Source organism: Schistocerca gregaria, chromosome 1, assembly GCF_023897955.1.
Source record: "Schistocerca gregaria isolate iqSchGreg1 chromosome 1, iqSchGreg1.2, whole genome shotgun sequence".
Classification (NCBI taxonomy): domain Eukaryota; kingdom Metazoa; phylum Arthropoda; class Insecta; order Orthoptera; family Acrididae; genus Schistocerca; species Schistocerca gregaria.
In genome coordinates, this window is record NC_064920.1 from 689,535,843 (window position 1) to 689,549,629 (window position 13,787).

A 13,787-nucleotide genomic window follows, 5' to 3' on the forward strand; every position below is an offset into this window, starting at 1 on the left:
ATGAAAACAAAATAAAAGAGACAAAAACAAAACACGATCAACTGTGACCCGCCTATACGTGACGGGACACGGGCAACGGTGTGATCGGATGCGAGAACTGGTGTGGAGGTCCAGCGCCCATATACCGATCGCAGCGGCTAAGTGGTCAATACAGACCCACCTTAAACAATTAGGTGATGGGCCGTAAAATCAGGGCGGCAAGTGAAAAAAAAGGCATACACGCTCTTGTTCCGCGCTGAAGGACGGTCATAGAACGGGATGGACACTACGTGGAAAAAAAAGGGCGTGCAGATAAACCAACATTCTTTGGTGTGTGTAATTCTCATTCTATTCAATAAAGAATTGGTGAAGGAAAAAAATGCGGCGAATACTTTCTGGGCAACCCTTGTATAAGTAACTCGTTTTATGATAGAAAATAGTTACAATAATGATAATAGTCTGTAAGGAAATGCCAAATACATAACGTTTTTTACAACATGCACATAAAATGAAGAAAATTTCTTCACGTAATATACACGTCGTAGAAGACAATACAAAACAAAATTCACGCCTCGTTGGGTAGCTGCGTTCGTGCGGCTCCTCTGTCGGGGGTTCGAGTCCTCCCTCGGGCATGGGTGTGTTGTCCTTACCGTTTGGTTAGATTAAGTAGTGTGTAAGCCTAGGGACCGATGACCTCAGCAGTTTGGTCCCATAGAAACTTGCCACAAATTTTCGATTTGTCACGAGTGATCTTCTAAGTATCTCATTTGTATCAGGCACATTCCAGTGCATAGGTAAGCCTTGTCGAAGAGAATTGTTTGTGTACTAGTGACTGTAGTTTGACTGTATTGTTTCTCAAGTGGAGACTGCATCATAATCGTTCAACAGACCTGCATCTGGAAACCTCACGAAATTCTTTCAACATCGAAAACCGTACACATTGCGCGACTGTACCTGTGCCATCGAGCCCTTTGGGATCACCAGATGAAGAAGTTTCTTATCCTCGGCTATGACGCTCTAAACAGTTCCTTCAGACTGATCAGAAACAAAAGAATACGTATTGCACTATTTTGCTCCCACCACACATAAAGATCAGTTATTGGCACTTGGGAATGTTCCCTTCTTAGTGAGAACGGATATAAATCGGCTGCTGTATGACATTTTGTAATGCTAGAGGACAGCCACAGAAAACAGATTTGTACACAGTGACAAAAAAAAAGAAGCATAACGGGACTAACGCACCGTCAGCCCAGGCACAAAGCGAGATGTCGGCTACCGCTGTACGCGAGTGCGGCCGCCAATTCGGAGAGAATTTTTCTGGAGGAAAACACACATCAGAGGCAGGCAGTTTGGGGGAAGGCAGCGCCGCGCCGCCGGTATGCGGCCGACCTGTAAATAAAATTCAAAGCATTCCTGGCGGGCCTTTGATGCCGCCCCGCGTCCCCGGGCCGTCTTTTTGTAGCAGAGCCGTCCCGTCCCGTCCTGTGCGGCGCGGAGCGATGCGCTTCTTCCGCGGAACAGCAGAGTAGCGCAGCGGTGAGTGCGCGCGACAAACGGCCGCTTCTGCACGCGACGTGCGAGGGCACTCGTTCCGTAGGGCGGAGCTGCGGCGGGTGGCGCGCAGTCTGAGGGCAGCGCTGGCCAGCGCCGTTCAACCCATTGACTTACACTGCCGGCTCACAGCCGGGCGCAAGTTTTGAAGTCCGGTGTTATGTTTCCGTCTGTGAGAGAGGCCTAGCGGCTGTAGCTTCTTCTTCCCTGTTAATAGATACCATTGGAAAGCTGTGAAATCGATATGTGGCCGGCCGGTGTAGCCGTGCGGTTCTAGGCGCTTCACTCTGGAACTTCGTGACTGCTACGGTCGCAGGTTCGAATCCTGTCTCGGGCATGGATGTCTGTGATGTCCTTAGGTTCGTTAGGTTTAAGTAGTTCTAAGTTCTAGGGGACTGATGACCACAGCAATTAAGTCCCATAGTGCTCAGAGCCATTTGAACCATTTTTTCAAATCCACCTGTTTGGTGGTGTATAACACACTCGATTTCTTACAGCGTTTTGCGAGCTATAAGCAATTGTTTTCAGGTTGAGTTAGATTTATCGCCCTCGCCCTCCCCCCCCCCCCCCCCCCCCTCCAAACCTCTCAAGAACACAGCTTCCAGACATTGTGTAGTGTGCATAACAAGGAAGAAGAAAACTATGAGTGTAAGAATAGTGTAGCGCGTTGCATTTTTTCGAGTATGCCACACCAACAAAAACTTTTAAAGCAGTATTATCTTCACTCTTTATCACGCCAATAAATATTAAAGATAGTTTTGTAAAGAATACCGATCAAAAAACTATGTCATTTTGAGAAAAGTGTTTAAGACAAAATATGATGATTTTCGTAACTTTAAACAGTGCATATACGGTCGATTGTAGCTGCCGGCACGGTAGCTCAGCGTGTTGGGTCAGAGCGTTTAGCTGCCCCCTGTAATAAAAAAACCCTGAGTGAACGGATCAACGAACAACCTGAATAAGTGTCATCAAACGTCCGCCACGAAAAAGTCAACGAACAATACAGAACAAAATGGGAACAAAAAATAAATAAATAACAAATGGGGAAAAATATTAGTAACACTATGAGTTATGGGGGGGGGGGGGGGAAATTGACCTAAAACATCAATTTTCAGTTTATTTTTTATTTATTAGGAGAACTCATGGACAATAATTTCCCAGAGTTTCAGTGATGAAATCGCATCCGCAGCGCCTGAAAAGTAATTAAATGCGTGACTCGAGATATATGACAAAGGGGAATGGCCCGATGACTTTCTTGCAACGGTAGTGATACCAACTGAGAAAAAGAGAAATACCTAAAAATGTGAAGAGCATAAGACTATCAGCCTAATTTGTCATGCTGCTAAGGTACTGCTGAGAGTGACGAACAGACTGTACCGCAAATAGGATAGACGGACTGGGGAGGCGCAGTTCGGATTTAGAAGAAGAAAAGGAACAAGAGATGCTACTTGTCTGTTCAAAAATGTTCAAATGTGTGTGAAATCTTATGGGACTTAACTGCAAAGGTCATCAGTCCCTAAGCTTACACACTACTTAACCTAAATTATCCTAAGGACAAACACACACACCCATGCCCGAGGGAGGACTCGAACTTCCGCCGGGACCACCCGCACCGTCGATCACTGCAGCGCCTTAAACCGCTTGGCTAAACCCTCGCGGCTACTGGTCTGTTAAGAATAATAGGAGAAAGATACATGGAGAAAAGTTGCTATTTTTGCCGTGTTTATTAGTATAAGAAAAGCTTTCGACAGAGTACGACGGACCAAGCTGATGGATATTTTGAAGAGGAATGGAGTAGACTGGAAGGAGAGACGACTGGTACAGAATGTTTATTTACGACAGAAAATAAGAATGACTGGAAATGAAAAGTGTGAAGGAAGCAGCATTGGAAGCGATATTGGCTCTCTCCTTTATTGTTAAATTTATATCTGGAAGAGATTATTGTGAAAGGCTTGGATGGAAAAAGAGGAGTGTGGATTGGCGAAAAGATTTGCTGATGACCTGGTATTAGTGGCAGGAAGTGAACGAACTGTAAATAAAGTGCTAAAAAATCTGAAATGATGCTTGTGTGGAATAAGAATCAATACAGCAAAAACAGACGATGGTGATTGTCAAAGTAAGGAGTGCATGTATAAAGATCGGACAAGTTGTTAATAGCCAAGTAAGAGCATTTACCTACCTTGGAGGTACTATTACTGAGGACCTGAGATGCCATTAGGAGGTGAAAACTCGCACTGCTTCAGTCAACGAGACGTTCAATACAAAGAGGAGATTATGTAGCAAACTACACTCCTGGAAATGGAAAAAATAACACATTGACACTGGTGTGTCAGACCCACCATACTTGCTCCGGCCACTGCGAGAGGGCTGTACAAGCAATGATCACACGCACGGCACAGCGGACACACCAGGAACCGCGGTATTGGCGGTCGAATGGCGCTAGCTGCGCCGCCGCCGTCAGTGTCAGCCAGTTTGCCGTGGCATACGGAGCTCCATCGCAGTCTTTAACACTGGTAGCATGCCGCGACAGCGTGGACGTGAACCGTATGTGCAGTTGACGGACTTTGAGCGAGGGCGTATAGTGGGCATGCGGGAGGCCGGGTGGACGTACCGCCGAATTGCTCAACACGTGGGGCGTGAGGTCTCCACAGTACATCGATGTTGTCGCCAGTGGTCGGCGGAAGGTGCACGTGCCGGTCGACCTGGGACCGGACCGCAGCGACGCACGGATGCACGCCAAGACTGTAGGATCCTACGCAGTGCCGTAGGGGACCGCACCGCCACTTCCCAGCAAATTAGGGACACTGTTGCTCCTGGGGTATCGGCGAGGACCATTCCCAACCGTCTCCATGAAGCTGGGCTACGGTCCCACACACCGTTAGGCCGTCTTCCGCTCACGCCCCAACATCGTGCAGCCCGCCTCCAGTGGTGTCGCGACAGGCGTGAATGGAGGGTCGAATGGAGACGTGTCGTCTTCAGCGATGAGAGTCGCTTCTGCCTTGGTGCCAATGATGCTCGTATGCGTGTTTGGCGCCGTGCATGTGAGCACCACAACTAGGACTGCATACGACCGAGGCACACAGGGCCAACACCTGGCATCATGGTGTGGGGAGCGATCTCCTACAATGGCCGTACACCTCTGGTGATCGTCGAGGGGACACTGAATAGTGCACGTTACATCCAAACCGTCATTGAACCCATCGTTCTACCATTCCTAGACCGGCAAGGGAACTTGCTGTTCCAACAGGACAATGCACGTCCGCCTGTATCCCGTGCCACCCAACGTGCTCTATAAGGTGTAAGTCAACTACCCTGGCCAGCAAGATCTCCGGATCTGTCCCCCATTGAGCATGTTTGGGACTGGATGACGCGTCGTCTCACGCGGTCTGCACGTCCAGCACGAACGCTGGTCCAACTGAGGCGCCAGGTGGAAATGGCATGGCAAGCCGTTCCACAGGACTACATCCAGCATCTCTACGATCGTCTCCATGGGAGAATAGCAGCCTGCATTGCTGCGAAAGGTGGATATACACTGTACTAGTGCCGACATTGTGCATGCTCTGTTGCCTGTGTCTATGTGCCTGTGGTTCTGTCAGTGTGATCATGTGATGTATCTGACCCCAGGAATGTGTCAATAAAGTTCCCCCTTCCTGGGACAATGAATTCACGGTGTTCTTATTTAAATTTCCAGGAGTGTAGTTTCTACGAGATATTTAACTTTATTTACTCGCTCTACTTTACCTATTTGAGTTTTTATGAATTTTGGCGCATTTTTTATATTTGTCATGAATTTTGTTTTTTCAGCTGAAATTTTGAGACCAGTTCCATTTGCTATTTTTTCCAGGTTTGAGTAACTGCTTCTGTCAGGTTTTCAGGAAGTATTGCAAAACTATCCGCAAAAGCCAGTCAGTTTACCCGAATTCCATTTGTTTTCCTTCCCAGAGTTATTGGTTCAATTTTTTAATTTTTTAGCTATGAATTCCAGATCCTTACAATTTTTTTCTAGAACACAAACAGTAAAGCTAATAAGCCATCACCTTGTCTAACACCAGTTTTTATTTCAAATGGCTGAGATACTTCTCCCATAAATTTGACTTTAGATATTGTACCTGTTAGTGTTTCATGAATTATATTTGGTAATTGTGATTTAACACCAAATTCCCTAATTAACTTATCTATCGTTTCTCTGTCTGTACAATCAAATGATTTCTTGAAATCAATAAATGACACTATTATTGGTTTGCTGGTTAACATTCTGTGGCGAATTATTGACTTTAAATTAAAAATTTTTTCTGCACAGGATCTTCCTTTTCGAAAACCACCCTCATATGCTCCCAAGTATTTGTCTACTGTATTTACCACTCTTTTCAGGAAAGTATTTTGTATGCCACTGGCAGAAGTACCACTCCTCTGTAGTAATTGGCGTTTTATTTGTCTCCCTTTTTATGCAGCTGGTGAATTAATGCTGTTTTCCATTCAAATGGAATCTTTTCAGTTTTCCAAATGTTCTCAAAAAGCAGCTTTAGATACTTTCTGATTTTTGGTTCTGACCACTTCAATACTTCTGCTGTTTCCAACAGTTGCCTTATTGTTTTTGAGTGTTTTGATGGCTTCATGAATTTCTAACTCTGTTGGTGGGAAGTCTTCCTCTAGGTTTTGAGGTGTCACTGGAAATTCTAATTAATCTGTTGGAAATGGAAAGTTTAACATCCTTTCAAAAAGTTGTGCTAAAATTTCACATTTTTCTTTGTTATTTAATCCCATTTTGCCATTTTCGTCTTTGAAACAAATACTTGGTGTCTGATATCCATTAAATATGTGTTTAAAGATTTGGTAAAAATTTCTAGTATTATTTTTGGTGAAGTTTTCTTCTATTTCAATAAGCTGGGAATTTTTAAAGTTTCTTGTGATTTTCCTGATTATTTTTGATGTTTCTTTTCTTTGTTGTTCGAATTGTTCAAAGCCTTCCTCGTTTTTCGAACATCTCCATTTTCTCCATTTTTGAGCTCTTTGTATCAGCGCTTCTTCACACTCCTCATTCCACCATGTCTTCTTTTTATTCTTGGCCAATCCTAAAGTTTTCTCTGCTGCTTGACTCATTTTATCTGGAGATCACTCTCTTTAATCGTCTCAATTTCTTCTCAATTTCTTTCTACTTTTTAAATAATATTAGCTGTAGTGGTGTCGTATCTGATCACTTTCTTAGTCGCCTTTTTCGTTTTAGATGGGAAAAATTTTATTTTAATCTTAGAGAGATAATGATCTGAAACGAATTCCCCATTTATAACTGTTTTAACATTGGTAATTTCCGTGATATACTTTTTAGATATGGCTACGTGATCCAGTTGAAATTCTCCTCGGTTTGGATATGCATGTCTCCAAGTTTTGGCTTTTCTTGGTAGTTTGCGGAAATGTGTGGGCATGAGTTTTAACTGGAATATTTTACACATATTGATCAGTCTTTCACCATCTCTGTTTGTTCTTGAGTGTGCTGAATTTTCACCTACAATAGTCCTAAATTTCTTTGCCCTCCCAATTTACGCATTTTATCTTACATTCACAGAACTATTATTAAAAATTATTAAAATTATCCTGTTAGATATATTCAAAAAGTTCATGGAGAAGCTAACTCTGTGAAGGAGATTAAATGAGGCTAATTCTGGAGAAATCTCTTGACTAGTTTTGAAGAAAAAGGTACATATATTACTTTTTAAAAGTAAAATTTTTAATACCCCAAAAAAATTTAAATATGTATAATCCAAGGGACTTAACAGTAAAGGTGTTAATTTCCTCTAAAGCATGGTACAAAATTTCATTGTCATATCTTCAAAATTGTTGATATGGCGCATTTTTAAAATTTTGTGTTTCTCATGAACATCCCCCATTAAGGAGAACGCTCCTGACAAACAGTTCTGTCACCAGTATACCTCGTGGAAACTTCTAATTCCGGGGTGGGGAAACTTCTTATAATACCGTGTACATCATTGCCAGAATCTCTACTTCTTATCTTCACCGCATCTTTCCATATTAATGTACTGCTGGGCATAGCAGGCAGGATAGCAAATTTTATTTATTGTGCATATAATACAATGCCTGACAAAAGTGATGCAGTGGTTGGATGTCACTTTAATTTCGTACATGTACACTCCATTGGCGGGTACGTAAATAATTAGAGCTGCAATTCTTTGTGACTGGTAGAACGGACACCAGAGTGCATTAGTGTCGTTTGTGTTTAGTGTAGTTGCCAGGTCTATTAGGGTGTATAAGGGGCGTGAGCACCGTCAGTATTTAGTGATCACTGTGAAGGACACGGGGCTGCCACGTACTGGTGTGAGACAGCATTATCAGCACCAGACAGACATTGAAAGGCGTGTCATTGTGCATCTGTGTTTGGCCAACTGGTCCAATCGTGCAATATCCAAATTTGTGGGACATTCGGAAGTGACAGTGGACCCATGTTGGACTTCATGAAAAGCGCGCGAAGGCATTATCTTTGTTACAGTTCCGGTCAACCACTTCCCACCACCACAATGGTGGATCGCCATGTGGTGTACCACGCACATCGCAAACCGTTCATAACTATACCTGTTATCCGAAAACAACTAATGGACTACCTGCAACAAGATATATCTTACCACACTACTCGTTGTGGACTAGCAGCAGCCGGAGTAGGGAATTAGCACTGCAGGCATAGGCTGCCATTAACATAACAACACAATCGATTGCGTCTGGAGTGATGCTGTGCCTGGTAAACATGGACCACTGATGAAAAGCGTAGCAGTCTGTTCAGTAAGGAATCATGGTCCTGCACTAACCCACATGACCGTTGTCGGTGAGTATGACGGCGACCTGAGGAAAGGTCGTTTTCTTTCAGTGTTTTGGTAGAGGCGCAGTAGTGTTACTTCTGGTGCCGTACTGTGGGGAGTCATGGGGTTCGACTTCAAACACGCGTGGTACTGACTGAGGGACTCTGGGGGCACAGTCGTACGTCACAGACATCCTGCGTCCTCTTGTGTTATCTCTTATGCGACAATGTCGAATAGCCAGTTTTCGACAGGACAGTGGTCGTCCACACACGGCACATGTCTCTACCAGCTATCCCCATGATGTTGAGGTACTTCCGTGGCCAGAAAGATCCACAGATCTCTCCCAGATTGAACACCTGTGGGACCATCTCGGACATCAACTCTGTCCCAGTGCCAGTATCAAGGATATCGATGATCAATTTAAACAATTGTGGGTCAACTTGCTTCAGAAGAGGATGCAGTGGCTCCATGAAATCCTTTAGAATCAATTAGAATCAAGTCAGTGCAAACATGCAGACCAAAGGGAGTGCAACCGCTTACTGATAAGCGGGCTCATACTGCCAAATTCTTTGTAAATAGGACTGGATTTTATAATAGCCGAAATAACACTCTTAACCAATGAACCTTCATTTCTTCCTACCCTTCAGGATACTTCAAATTTTTGTCAGCCAGTATGGCACAGTAGGGACCACACGACGTTGAGTTCGTACGTGATTTGAATGTATACAGGGTGCAAGATTTAGACCCTTGATAGCTATTCTGCCGGCCGCGGTGGTCTCGCGGTTCTAGGCGCGCAGTCCGGAACCGTGCGACTGCTACGGTCGCAGGTTCGAATCCTGCCTCGGGCATGGATGTGTGTGATGTCCTTAGGTTAGTTAGGTTTAAGTAGTTCTAAGTTCTAGGGGACTAATGACCACAGCAGTTGAGTCCCATAGTGCTCAGAGCCAGCTATTCTGTGTACTAATCGGGCTGAGCGAAGTGTCGAAATGAGCTTGCATATCAGGTACGGGTACGTCATTCCGTACTGCTTCAGCTGTGTACAAGGGTTCATCAGTCGTAGTGACTGGTGAGTGTTGGCGTTCGAGGTTCTCAGCCATATGACCATATGTTTCGAATTGGTCGAACACACACTGAATCGGAGTAGGTAAGGAGAGCACTGGGAACATTCGGTTTTGTGTTAACTTGCTGAAAGATAGTGTCAGAGTCCGCAAAAATAGCGCACAGACTTCAGCTGGAAAACGTCAGAAATGTAACAACTGCTATCCAATTATCTGCTATGCGAATCAGAGGTAGTATTGTACCCATAGCTTGACGCCAAGTCCTGCGCCTGTGTGTCGATGATGAATGCAATCCGGCAGCGTTCGTTCTCTTCGGTGCCACAACACAGCGATACATCCATCATTATCCCTCTGGGAAGACGATGTCGTGCCACTCTTGCATCCTGTATGTTCTTGGGCGCAGCGCTGCCTGATGCCACTTCATTGAAAGCAACACCGGTGGTATCTGTGCTGACAATTCATGGCTCTCCAGACGTTGTCGTAGTGTCTGTGTGAAACTTGACGTGCTGCAAACAAGACCATTTCGCCGGCCAGGGTGGCCGGGCGGTTCTAGGCGCTACAGTCTGGAACCGCGCGACCGCTACGGTCGCAGGTTCGAATCCTGCCTCGGGCATGGATGTGTGTAACGCCCTTAGGTTAGTTAGGTTTAAGTAGTTCTAAGTTCTAGGGGTCTGATGACCTCAGAAGTTAAGTCCCATAGTGCTCAGAGCCATTTGAACCAAGACCATTTCCTGCCTTGAGGTGCGTTACATGGCTCTGATATCGTACACAGTTCAGTGAACGATACACCTGTCCTCTCCGGTGTTAGTTGCGTAGGGCCATAGAGATACTTCATGGTCTTAAGTGATCCTAGAAGAATTCTGTTCGTGAGTAAGGGAGAGTTAAAGTAGACTTGGACGGCAGTGATAATTTGGAACGAAGTGGCCAGGTTAATCCGTGCAGTTGTGTGAACCGCTGTGCAAAGGTGGCTTACTGGCTTACGCGCCTCCCTAGTAAGCAGGAGACCTGAGTTCCATTCCCGGCCTTGGTACAAATTTTCACTTGCTACTTCTGTCTTTATACACTCTGTGATCAAAAGTACCCCGACACTTGGCAGAAAATGGCTTACAAGTTCGTGTGGCGCCCTCCATTGGTAATGCTGGAATTAAATATGGTGTTGGCCCACCCTTAGGCTTGATGACAGCTTCCACTCTCGCAGACATACGTCCAATCAGGTGCTGGAAGGTTTCTTGGGGAATGACAGCCATTATTCACGGAGTGCTGCACTGAGGAGAGATATCGATGTCGGTCGGTGAGGCCTGGCACGAAGTCGGCGTTCCAAAACATCCCAAAGGTGTTCTGTAGGATTCAGGTCAGGACTCTGTGCAGGCCAGTCCATACCCACACCCTGCCATCGGATCGCCATATTGTGTACCGTGATTCGTCACTCCACACAATGTTTTTCCATTGTTCAATCGTCTAATGTTTACGCTCCTTATACCAATCGAGGCATCGTTTGGCATTTACCGGCGTTATGTGTGGCTTATGAGCAGCCGCTCGATCATGAAATCCAAATTCTTCTCACCTCCCACCTAACTGTCATAGTACTTGCAGTGGATCCTGACGCAGTTTGGAATTCCTGTGAGATGGCATGGACTTATGTCTACCTATTACACATTACGACCCTCTTCAACTGTCGGCGGTCTCTGTCACTCAACGGACGAGATCGGCCTGTAAGCTTTTGTGCTGTACGTGTTCCTTCACTATCACATCGGAAACTGTGGGCCTAGGAATGTTTAGGAGTGCAGAAATCTCGCGTACAGACGTATGACACAAGTGACACCCAATCACCAGACCACGTAAGAAGCCCGTGAGTTGAGCGGAGCGCCCCATTGTGCTCTCTCTCGCGATGTCTTATTCTACTGAGGTCGCTGATATGGAGGACCTAGTAGTAGGTGGCAGCACGATGCACCTAATACGAAAAATGAATGTTTTTGGGGGTGTCCGGATACTTTTGATCACATAGTGTGCATGAAAAGATACAGAATGTAGTGATTCCACCTACGTATATCTTGCGTAAAGACCATAAAGATAAAATGGGAGCGATTGGAGCCCACACGGAGGCTTATCGGAAATCGTTCTTCCCGTGAACCATTCGCGAGTGGAACAGGAAAGGGGAAAAGTGATAGTTTTACACAAAATACTCTCCACACCACACAGCATTGTGGCTTGCGGAGTATAGATGTAGAATACTACGGAGGGGTATCTCAGTAGAATTTCTTTGTTCTTAGATAATGGTGATCCAAATGACACATTTACTGCACTTACCACCAACAAGCGACATCCTCTGTTGTCCCAGCGCCGCCTGGAGTTCAGCTCCACCAAAGTTATACCGTTCCCTCAAAATCCCTGAACGTCTGCCTCTCCTACCGCTTCCACCTGCCCTGACCCACCTGAATCCTGTATGTCTCTCTCGTCTCCTACGTTCAACTCAACAGATTTGCTACGCTTCACGTAAACTTGACACCAACAATACTTCTTTCATGACTACCAACTCTCGTAATCTTTTGGACTTACATCATTACAGTCTCCTCTCCGATTCCTTCCCCTCGACATTTCTCCATATCCCATCCCAACGAAACTTTAACCACCTCGCCCTGTCTGACCAAGAAATCAGCTCAGAGCTCTACTAACCTGCTAACTTAAACGACATACTTCTTTTTCTCTACGTGGTACGCTTCCTTTACACCCTCCAATTCCAACAGTTAGTTTCGAGGCCCTCAATTCCCTCTACCTATCCTACATTCTTGCAAAACAGTCTCCCGAAAAACATCATCACATACAATATTACTCAGTTTCTAATCATAAAAAATAGACATTTATCATTTTAAGAAATCCCCAAGAGAACCATGGCTATTTTAGATTACCCTTTGATTGGTCTTTATTCGTGATCGGTCACCTGTATTTCAAGTAGAGAAAACACGTTCTTACAAACTGGTCCTGTGCGATTGACTTACTAAAGTCACAAGTTTTGTAATGCACAGAAGCAAGTGTTCACAAAAATATAAGATGGAGGCGCCGGGTATCGATCCCGGTACCTCTCACATGCTAAGCGAGCGCTCTACCATCTGAGCTACGCCCCCAGATACATAAGAACGACCTCCATTTAGCAGAACTGGTACGTGCCAGACTTTCTCCGTTGCGTGTGGAGGCAGATGGCAGTGTCGGTGGGGAGGCGGAGCAACTGGAAGGCAGAACGCAGGACGGGACAGCAACAGGAGCCGCCCACTCATGTCGCTCTGTAGATTACGTCAGGGCCGCAGTGGTTTCTGTTCCACACATCCGTAGTGACGAAGCCTTCAAGCATGTGGATCGTGTCATAAAAGGAGAATACGTACTACAACTTGTAAGGGTACAGATATCGGTACTGTACTTGACTGAACGAATCTGATCTCTAGCTACTTTGCTACAGCGCAGCCCCATACTTCTAGGAGGGCAGATTGGTGCCTAGAGATGGTGTGGCGCGAAGGACTGAGTCAGTCGCACCAGAGCCATCACGCTAGTAGGACGCGTACATGAGAGAGGGAAGCGATCGTGGTCAAAGTAATAATTTTGAAGCAAAGGATTAATATGTAACTTCCTGGCAGATTAAAACTGTGTGCCCGACCGAGACTCGAACTCGGGACCTTTGCCTTCCGCGGGCAAGTGCTCTACCATCTTTTTCTTTTTTTTTTTTTTTTTTAATATTTTATTTATGTCTCATTTTGATCGTTTTCGTTCGTTGTATTTGTTCGGTGCGGACGTCGCGAGACATCCGTTTATGTTCGTTGTTGCTCGATTAACTCAGTTTTTTTTATTACAGAGGGCAGCTAACCCTCTGACCGAACACGCTGAGCTACCGTGCCGGCATGGTATATTTTGTAGTGTGGGAGTGAGCTCTACGTGGGATCCGAAGCACGGACCCCACGGGGGTGCCCGGCATGCGCCACATGCCAGGGCAGAGGTGGAGGCTAGTGTTCGGAAATCTGAAAATTCCAGCGCCGGCCGGGGATTGAACCCAATTACTACTGGAGGCGCCGGGTATCGATCCCGGTACCTCTCACATGCTAAGCGAGCGCTCTACCATCTGAGCTACGCCCCCAGACGAACTAGCACTCCTGAAAGAAAGGATACTGCGGAGACATGGCTTAGCCACAGCCTGGGGGATGTTTCCAGAATGAGATTTTCACTCTGCAGCGGAGTGTGCGCTGATATGAAACTTCCTGGCAGATTAAAACTGTGTGCCCGACCGAGACTCGAACTCGGGACCTTTGCCTTTCGCGGGCAAGTGCTCTACCATCTGAGCTACCGAAGAACGACTCACGGCCGCTACTCACAGCTTTACTTCTGCCAGTATCCGTCTCCTACCTTCCAA

At 45.6% G+C, this 13,787-nt stretch overlaps 2 non-coding genes across 2 annotated transcripts; both read right to left on the bottom strand.

Annotated features, from left to right (window-relative positions):
• Positions 1-12,443: 12,443 nt before the first annotated feature.
• Trnaa-agc (transfer RNA alanine (anticodon AGC)) lies at positions 12,444-12,516 on the bottom strand. The gene has a single exon. It is a non-coding gene; the product is annotated as a tRNA-Ala (tRNA).
• A 925-nt stretch (positions 12,517-13,441) lies between these two features.
• Trnaa-agc (transfer RNA alanine (anticodon AGC)) lies at positions 13,442-13,514 on the bottom strand. Its single transcript has one exon. It is a non-coding gene; the product is annotated as a tRNA-Ala (tRNA).
• Positions 13,515-13,787: the final 273 nt, after the last annotated feature.